This window comes from Panthera leo, chromosome A1 (assembly GCF_018350215.1).
Source record: "Panthera leo isolate Ple1 chromosome A1, P.leo_Ple1_pat1.1, whole genome shotgun sequence".
NCBI lineage: Eukaryota > Metazoa > Chordata > Mammalia > Carnivora > Felidae > Panthera > Panthera leo.
Window position 1 is genome coordinate 73,405,219 of NC_056679.1, and position 9,761 is coordinate 73,414,979.

Here is a 9,761-nt window from a genome sequence, read left to right on the forward strand (position 1 = left end):
ACTCTTGCCCTGCTGATGTCACCAGGCTTAGCCACATCTCTGATGCGCTCCGGCCAGCCGACACTGAAGTCAAATGCTACCCACTTCACGCAATAAATACAATGCAGCCCCAAGGGAGTTTATTTATTCCACAGCCAGATGTTCAGGCCTCAGTACCTCTTCCTGAATCAGAAAAGTAGTGTTTTCCTGTTTGTCTCTCTTCAACTAATCTGACATTCTTCAGGCACTAGGTGTAACTGCTGAGTCGTAATGCTTCCTTTCAAACTTTAATCAGGTACACGAGGCAGATGTGCTGGTCTCCCGTGAGTTTCTCGTCATTTATAAGTGCCAGTTTGTAGTTTTAATATCATCTCAAATGTCAGGGTTCTGGCATGATTCTAATTTTAGTCCCTTTCTATCTTTCCTCCATTGTTTATGGAAATGGCATAAACACCCCCTGCTTGGCAAGGACGTGCTAAGCATTTGGTCACATGTGTCTTCATCTGCCTTCTTGAAGACTTTTACTTTATTTTTATTTTTATTTTTTAATTTTTAATCTCAAGGGAGATTACCTTCTAGACAAGAGATGTTTCGTTGGTTCCTGCGAGCAGATGTTGGGAGAGCAGGATACACTCTATTGTACAAGTTTTCATGCTTTGGATTCCTCGGCACCGTGGGGCAGTGAATGTTATTAAGCTGTAATTAACGAGCTGGTGCGCTTATTGGATGTGGTAGTTGGCTTGTCATTTGACTTCATCAAGTAGCGCTTTCTTTCCTCTTGTGGCTCCAGTCCAGGATGGTCTGGTGGTTCTGTGGTGTCCTCCTGTCATTGCCCTTTTATCCTTACCTTTCGGGTTTTGTCTTCCCTCTCGTGACCTCCTGGGTGCAAGACGGGCAGGACGGAGGCTTCAGCACCAGTTCCACATTCATGCTCCGGCCTGGAGGGAGAGGAAGAGTCAGCAGGCTGCCTCCTTCAGGGGCTCTATCTGTTCTTATGTGGGAGAGGATGGCGTCTCCACGGGTTCCTGCCTCCCTCACCTGGGGCCAGAACCATCTCGTGACTCTGTTCCCCACCCCTGCACCCCTGCTCATGCATGGGAGCTGTGAGACTATTTCCGGCAGCACTGAGTGCTGCCCTGAACAAAACCGGGATTCTTCAGGAAGCAATCGGAGGGATACGGCTGTACCATCTGCCTAAGATCTCCGTCTTAACTTAATCCTCTTCTGAGCCTCATGATCAATCTTCCTTTCATCTGGCCCTGCCTTTGGGTAGTCTTGGTGTTCCAGTTTCTGATATACGCTTCCCTGGACTCTCAGTGTTTTTCTCATTAACCTTATGCCATTTGTCACTCAGATTCCTTAACAGGCGGAACACGGTGCAAGAACGTCACGTATCTAGACTCCATCTTCAAGGCTATGGGCGCACTGCCCTGCTTATATCCACAGTTCTTCATTCTGGGAACAAGATACAGCCCAGGCTTGTCTCGTGTCCATGACACGAGCCTCCTCATTTTCCAGTCCATGTTTCCATATTGAGCCCCAGCATCTAAATTTTTATGGGATTTATCCCGTTAGAAAATCAGCACTTGTATCACTCGTCCTGAAGTTGGCTGTGTTCTTCGGACCATTGGAAAGCTATATATCCCATGACCTATAAATACCTCTTAGAAAGTCTCAAAAGCTTAAAGCAGTGGTCCCCCCTTGGGGCCACAGAAGGCGGAACTCATGCCAGGTGTTTTCTGTATTATGTGCGTAAACGCTGAGTACACTCAGACCACATGCCTTAATGTATTTGAATCGTCGGGAGGACCTGGGAGAGGGCTCAGATTGAGGATTTGCCCTGTAGTCAAGCTGCTATTCTGGTGTGACCTTGGTCAGGGAGGGCTGATGCAATGATCTGGACAGGAAATCCGAATTGGTAAATTTCTTTCCAAGTACGACAACTGCGGGGTAGAAACTTTGGATTCTAGAGGTAGAAGGGCATCGGGACACCACTGGTTAAATGCCTGTGTTTCACAGATGAGGACACTTAGCCTCAGGGAGAACAAATAGAAGTCAGAAGTTGTACTGGTAATCAGACAGGTCTACACTTGGATTGCAAGTGTTTTCAAGCCTGGTCGTAGGACTGTGTCCGACATTGTTTTTTAGGTGAAAGGTTTTGTCCTTCTGCCCTGTCCCCTTCCCTTAGTGATGCCAGAACAACCAGAAAGTCTGAGTAGCTGAAGAAGAAGCAGATACCTCCGAGGCAGCCAGCCACCTGGTACCAGTAGGTAGAATTAAAACAGTTGTGAAGGCATTGAAGGATCTCAACCCAATCTTACCTATTCTATCCTGTTGAGGGCCTTAGCCTCTCCTCCTTCTGCACTTGAAGAGTATTTTGTTGCTGTGTGTTATATTGTTGCAATTGCTTTATATAATTAACTTGGAAGGGGGGAGAAAAAAAGATGTTGGATTTCAAAAGAAAGTCAGAAGTGTGTTTAGTTCACCTTAGTGACTTCCTTTATTTAGTGCAAAATCTTCCATATACAGAGATCAATCACATCACAGGTTTTCTTAATTGCACTTGACTCTTGAGTGCAATTAAAAGCATCGGTGCTGGCCCGTTTCATGCTTATATTCTAAGACTTCATTAGCAGTTGCTGTGGATGGAGTCCTATGCTTCAGAAAGTGCTTTTAAAAGCTAGAGACCTGGATCTCACTTCCCTTTCCTACACCCTGCAGATTCTGGATTAATTGGTCTCAGGTGTGTGCTGGGCATTGGAATTATTAGAAGATAATGAAGCAAATAGTAACAACAACAAGACAAACTCCCCAGGTGATGCTCAAATGCAGTCAGGGAAGAGATACGAATTCTCATGCATTTATCAAAACATTACTTAGATTTAGGGAATCGATTCCATGAATCAATTTTCATGACCTTTAATATGTATTTTATTTATTTGTTTATTTAAAAATTTTTAATGTTTATTTTATTTTTTTGAGAGAGACAGAACACAAGTGGGGGAGGGAAAGAGAGTGAGGGAGACACAGAATCCGAGGCAGGCTCCAGGCTCTGAGCTGCCAGCACAGAGCCCGATGCGGGGTTCGAACCCATGAACCACGAGATCATGACCTGAGCCAAAGTCGGACACTTAACCGACTGAGCCACCCAGGCTCAGTATTTAATTTTCTTATGTGAAATGCTGTGTATAGACGATTTAGTCTGATTCTTCTGAATACAGACTTAGGTGATCCACAATAAATGTAGATAACGTGCTCAGTGTTATGTCTTCTACAATCATGGTTTGTTATTGCTGCTTTTTAGGGCAAATGAATCAGACTTTACAGAGGGAAAGCTGGACTGAGCTTAAGTAGAAAAGGTGGTCAGATTTCATGTGTCATTAAATTATTCAAATCATTATTTAACAAAAATAATTAGTTCTCGGCAGATCATGATGGTTTCCCCTCAATATTCATTCCCCCTTCTTCTTTAATCATAGAACTTCCACTTGCTAGCTGGGAACATAATTTCCCAGGACAAAAATGAAATTCCCTAATCTCTTTCACAGCTGGTATGGCCATATAATTAAATTCTAGCCAAAGTAATATGAGCAGAGTGGTATAGGCATCTTCCAGTAAGGATCCCTAAAGGGAGGGAGAATACACTTCTGCCCTTTCCTCTTCTACTTCCTTCCGGACACATTGCGAGAGCTGAGGCAGCCATCTTGATCAACAGGGTCTTCGCCATGTGGTGAGAATGGCGGAGATCCTACTGGTTGTGGAGCTCTCATACTTTGTCTACCTGAGAGAGAATAAATCATTTTTTGCTTCAGCCACTGTTATTTTGTGTTTTCTGTCCCATTGAGCTCAAATCAAAGTCGGTGCCCATTTGGAATTATAGTTGGATGTGTCACTATTGATTAGGAGAGAAGCATCCTGAACAGAGGGTCTAAGTCTATAAATGTATTCTGAAAATATTAGGGCCCTAAGGAAGCCATTTTTGTGCTGTTGGTGCTTTTTTTTTTGGAGTAAGGAGCCTTCATTCTCCAGTCTGTTTTCATTATATTTTGGCTTCTCTACTTTTCTTAATATTTCCTCTTTCCATTTTGATGAGTTCTGATCAAAGTCGGCCAAAACAAAAGGCAGAAGAGGTGATAAAGCCTGGTGTCTCAAGAAGGTGAAATTTTGCTTCTCATAGGCCTCAGATACCACATCCTCAAGGCCCACACCTGTCATATGGGTTCTAAGCACAGTGTGTCAAGAACAAAATGACCAATCAAATGCACTAGTACTGAAGATTAACAGAAATTATTTTTCAAATTAGGTCCAGCACATGCGTCCTAAATGGGAATAAACACAGAGTTTTGGGTTTGTGACATCAGTGATTGCATTTGATAAATTAGAATGATTGGGTATTGAAACCAAAAGCACACACATAGGGACCAATATAAAACTCAGCTGAAGGGTATTGAAATTACCTAGACAACTATGTCACTGGATTAGTCAAATAAGAGTACATCACTGGGTCAGAATCAGTCACTCCTCAGTGCACAGAAATCAGACGTCTGGGCATGGAGACACAAACAGTGAGAGACAAGCTGTTCACTGTTCACTCCCACGGGCCACCACAGGACTTGGCACATGTCATATGCTCAGTTTGTATAGAAACACTAGATGAATCAATGTATTAGAGAAAATGTCCATCTCAGAATTTAGAAAAAGGTTGAAATCCACAGAGTGTTAAACATGAGCAAAAAATGCATTAAGGGTTAAGAGGAACAAGTTGTAAAAGCAATGGAAAGATCTCACAGTTTGGAGAGAGGAAGTTTAAGACAGGATAATGGTTTCAAAGCATCTGTTGACATGAAGACCTGAACAAAATGGTTTGAATTAAGATGCATTGCAGACTTCCTGATTTACACAGAGTAAATAAGGTACATGGGAAGACTGAATATGATGGAAGAAAAAAAATCAGAAAAAGATTTCACTATGGATTGATTGAAATTTAAAGAGATTAATCAAATTATTTCAACAACAAATGATTCACAATATTTTGATTGACTCAAGCCTGTGGCTGAGGTAAACAGTTTATCATAGAGAATAGTTACAAGACAGCAGAAACTATTTCACTGAATTCGCTAGGTATGTCTAGCTCAAGTTTTACAAATACCTGGGAAACTGCAAAATTCTTCTAATTTTTAGGTACTGAAAGTCAGAGTAATGATTAATTAGATTGGGAATTTGTCTCTATAGTAAAAGATGATCTTGACAATAGAGGGAAATAATGGAGTTTCTATTCTAAGAAACATTCTCCCCCAAGCAATCTTGCCTTTACTGGGACTAGGTAAGCAAATTTTGAAGGTATTCCCTTTGGATTGCCAAAGAATAGTGAACTCGTGAAAATGAAGAAATCTCAGGTTTAAACTCTGAGATAAGGAGGAGATAAGGGTAATAGGCTTGATGAAATCCAAACCCATCCACTGGACCTTCAGTTTTATTTTACTGAGGAGAAGGGGAATATTTTCTTGACTGTGTCTACCCAGGCACAGAGAATGAAATTCATTGAGTCAATAACTTAAGTCATGTATTTTTGCAAGCCTGTTTGGGGGCCACAATTGAGGCAGACTGCCATTCAGATCCCCTGTACACTTTTCCTTTTAAAATTTTATTTCCCTGTATAGCTGAAGACTCTATATAACGACAACAAACTGATTTGTTTTCAAAAGGGGCAAAATCAATGATCATGTTCTGCAGAAATAGATGTGAACTGATGAGTATCTGCTTAAGCTTCTCCACCTGAACTTGAGTAGATGACAGCACTTAACTCTTCTCTCTCCTTTTAAAATCCACACAACAGAAGGCTTTCTCAGGTCTAAGCAAAGTCATGGACACTACCCTCTTCCCCTTTTTATAAAACTCAAATGATATGGATCTTTCTCAACTCATCATTATACATTCCCTGCATTGTCAGGCTGTATGCAGAAACTTTCTTTCCCAGCTTTTTCAAACTTGTATGTTAAAGCTCACTTATAAGACCTGCTTTTCCCACTGAACAGTCCAAATAATTAGTAGAATTTTCAGATATGTTCTGGGCAATTATTTACACGCTTTACATATTAATATAGTTTTAGAATGAAGTGGGCAACTTTCTTCACCGTCCACTTTACTGAAACAAGAAAGGTGAAAATATACCATCAAACTTGACTAAGGATATAGAGATTTAAAATTCACGGTAGACCATCAATAGCCTTAAAAATGGTTTAGGCATGGGGTGCCTGGGTGGCTCAATTGGTTAAGCATCTGACCTCAACTCACGGCATGATCTCATGATCAGTGGGTTCGAGCCCCGCATCAGGTTCTGCGCTGACAGCTCAGAGCCTAGAGCCTGCTTCAGGCTCTGTGTCTCCCTCTCTCTCTGTCCCTCCCCTGCTCATGCTGTCTCTCTCTCTCTGAAAAATAAAGAAACATTAAAAAAAAGTGGTTTAGGTACATTTAGACAATAATTGTGGGAACTTGAATGTTGACATTGTTATGGCAATAGAATCATTCATAACCGGAAGTCAGTTAGAGATGATCTCTTTCAAGCTTTCCATCTATTTTTGGATTAAAGTAATATTTATATTATTATATCACCTTATAAAACATTTGAGAAGCACAGAAAACACCAGAAAGAAAGAAGAAAACACCACAGAAATCTCACCTCCCTGAGATGCAACAAATATTTTCCACATTTTTTTCCTGTATCTCTCCCTTTCTCCCCTACTCCCTCCACATTTCCAGATCACAACCCGGAAAGTTACTACACTACCATTGGCAGTGACGTGTTTTATCACATCTCTACCAATGTTATGGTATCATATTTGCAAGTTTAATTGGTCCGAGTAGTATTTCATCATTGAGCAAACATTTCTTTAATTACTGGCCATGATGCATTTCTTTCCTCTCCAAATGTTTAGCCATTGCAACCTTCTCTTCCGTGAACTTTTGGTTCTGTCTGTTCTCCAGGTGCCTATCAGGATCTTAGTACTTTTGTAACTAAATTTGTAATTTGTCATATATGTTGCATGTACTCTGCGAAAATTGAAAACATTTTAGTTGGTAGTGTATTTTATTGTATTAGTAATTATGTCATCTTTCATTCTTTGCCTGTATACAATGCTTCTTAGCAATCCTCAATTTGTATTCTTTCAAATTTTTGTATCCTTAATAATTATTTTGTTAAATTCCAAGCTTAAGGTTTTAATTGAAATTATGTTTAACCTATATGTCAAGTTGCAAGACATTAACACATCCAGCAACATGGACACTTCTGATGACTTATTCAGATTTTTTTTTACATTGTTTAAAACATATGGCAGGGAAAGAGATATTTTCTCAATGAAGCACCTTGGAAAAAAGTCAACAGTTTAAAAATAAACACTCTTGTAAAATTTACAAATTTTAATGCAAGGTTATTATTGGTATATTGAAAACACTATTGATTTTGTGTATTTATCTTATGTGTATCCGCTTGGCTGAACATTATGAATTAGGAGAGTTTTTTCAGCTTATTTATGTAGATTTTATAGATATACAGCCACATTAGTCACTAATAATGACACTATTCTCTCTTCCTAATTATTGTCACCTGTTTTTAGATTTGTAGTAGCATCCAGAACAATGCTAAAAAAGAATGATGATTACAGCCTTCCTTTAATGAGGTTGACTCTCATTGACTTAATAATGGCAATGGCTTTTGGTATGAAATTGTTACCGTGTCTCATGTTTTTAATTCCTAGACTTTTTAAAGCTTATAAAACCAAGAATAATGATTAAACTTGATTAAATATTTTTTAACCCCACATTGAAGCAACTACAAGGTTTCCCTTATTTGAGTTAATAACATTTCAATTCTAAAACCTTTATTAAAGCATCCAGGCATTTGTACTTAATTTTAGTGGATTATAAATTTGCTAGTATTTCAGTTAGGACTTCTTTATATACCTACAGAAATATATGAGCTTGATTTCTCATAAATTTATTTTACAATGTATTTCTCTCTTTTTTTTAGTCTGTTATTAAATATTGGGACAGTTTTTTAATATTCAAGAATTTTTTTGTATTATATGAACAAATTAATTTATAATATAGTTTTATAATCAAATAATTTGGCTTCTATAATTTCTGCTTTTATAACTATGGAATTGAGATTTTTTGGCTAAGTTTAATATCAGTCTGCCAAATTTCTATTGATGATTTTTTTTTTTTTTTTTGTAGAATGCAGCTTGATTTAGACTGATTTTTTTGATTGCATTATTCTAATTATCTATGTCTTTTGATCTACCTGATTGGTATATTAAAATATTCTCTCTCTCGAGGAGTCTGGGTGGTTCAGTTGGTTAAGCATCCACTTTGGCTCAGGTCATGATCTCGAGGTTTGTGGGTTCAAGCCCCCCGTCGGGCTCTGTGCTGACCTCTCAGAGCCTGGAGCCTGCTTTGGATTCTGTGTCTCCCTCTCTCTCTGCCCCTCCCCTGCTTGTGCTCGCTCTCTCTGTCTCAAAAATAAACAAACATTAAAAAAAAAAAAGGTTCTGTCTCTGTATATGTATATATATGATCACTTAAAAATATAAAATATAGCGGGGGAGCCACGTGGAGCTCTTGGGCTTGGAAGCTGTCACCAAGGCCCTGTTCCTGTCGCTGAACACGCAGGAGGTGGCCAAGTTTCAGAAGGAGGTGGTGCAGGCTTGCAGGGTTGCAATCCAGTGACAGGAGAAAGCAAAACTTACTCCTGGAGTAATCTATGTGGGCCACTTACCTCCAGCACTTTATGAAACCCAGATCCCAGCGTATTTCTCCCAGTTTGGCACTGTTACAAGATTCAGACCATCCAGAAGGAAACGGACTGGAAATAGTAAAGCTATGCCTTTGTGGAGTTTGCATCTCAAAATGCTGCCAAGATAGTTGCTGAAACAATGAACAACTACCTTTTTGGTGAAAGGCTGTTAAGGTGTCATCTTATACCACCTGAAAAAGTGCATGAAGAACTTTTCAGACGGTGGCATATTCCATTTAAAAAGCCATCCTATCCAGCACTGAAGTGGTATAATCAGAATCGGACGCTTCTTCAAAAGCTACAGACAGAGGAGCGACTTAAGAAGAAAGAAAAATTACTCAGGAAAAGAATTGCTGAAAAAGGAATTGATTATGATTTTCCTCCACTAATTTTACGTAAAAAGAAAAAGAAAAAAGAAATGCTTCAGACACTGGTCTTCAGAAATCTACAAAAAGCCAGGTCAGGTCTTACCAAAGGAGAAGAAGAAAAAGAATTCATTCACTCCTAGCAGTTCTGAGCAGACTGTGGCTAGCCAGGGCCCCACACCAGTTTGCACACCAACAGTTTTGGAGAAACGAAAATCTGAAGCGGCTAAAATGAATGTTGATGACAAAGATAACGAAACAGTTTTCAAATAGCCTGTACCTGGTGTAAAAGAGGAAACACAAGCGACTCGAACACCTACACGCTCAAGGAAAAAAAAGATGAAGAAAAGGCAGTCAGTGATTCTAAATGTATGATATTTCCTCTGAAAAATGTGATTTTATTGTGAGGCCTAATTCTTTGTATTGAACTACAAGCGATGGAATGCAACCGTTGACAAAGTTCTTGGAGGAAAAACTGGCGGTTCGCGTCAGTAAGGAAAGCAGTCGGTAACTGGCTTGCCTGTCCTTGCTGGCGTAGACCAGCGTGCAACATCTGGGCTCACCCTGCCTCTTTGTCCTGGTCTCTAGTTTCCTTTGCAGATTTCATAGCTGTCTTTAGTTAC

The 9,761-nt window shown here is 39.7% G+C and overlaps 1 pseudogene; it reads left to right on the forward strand.

Annotated features, from left to right (window-relative positions):
- LOC122229460 overlaps positions 1–9,513 on the forward strand; it is a 59,698-nt pseudogene extending 50,185 nt beyond the window's left edge.
- The last annotated feature ends 248 nt before the right edge of the window (positions 9,514–9,761 follow it).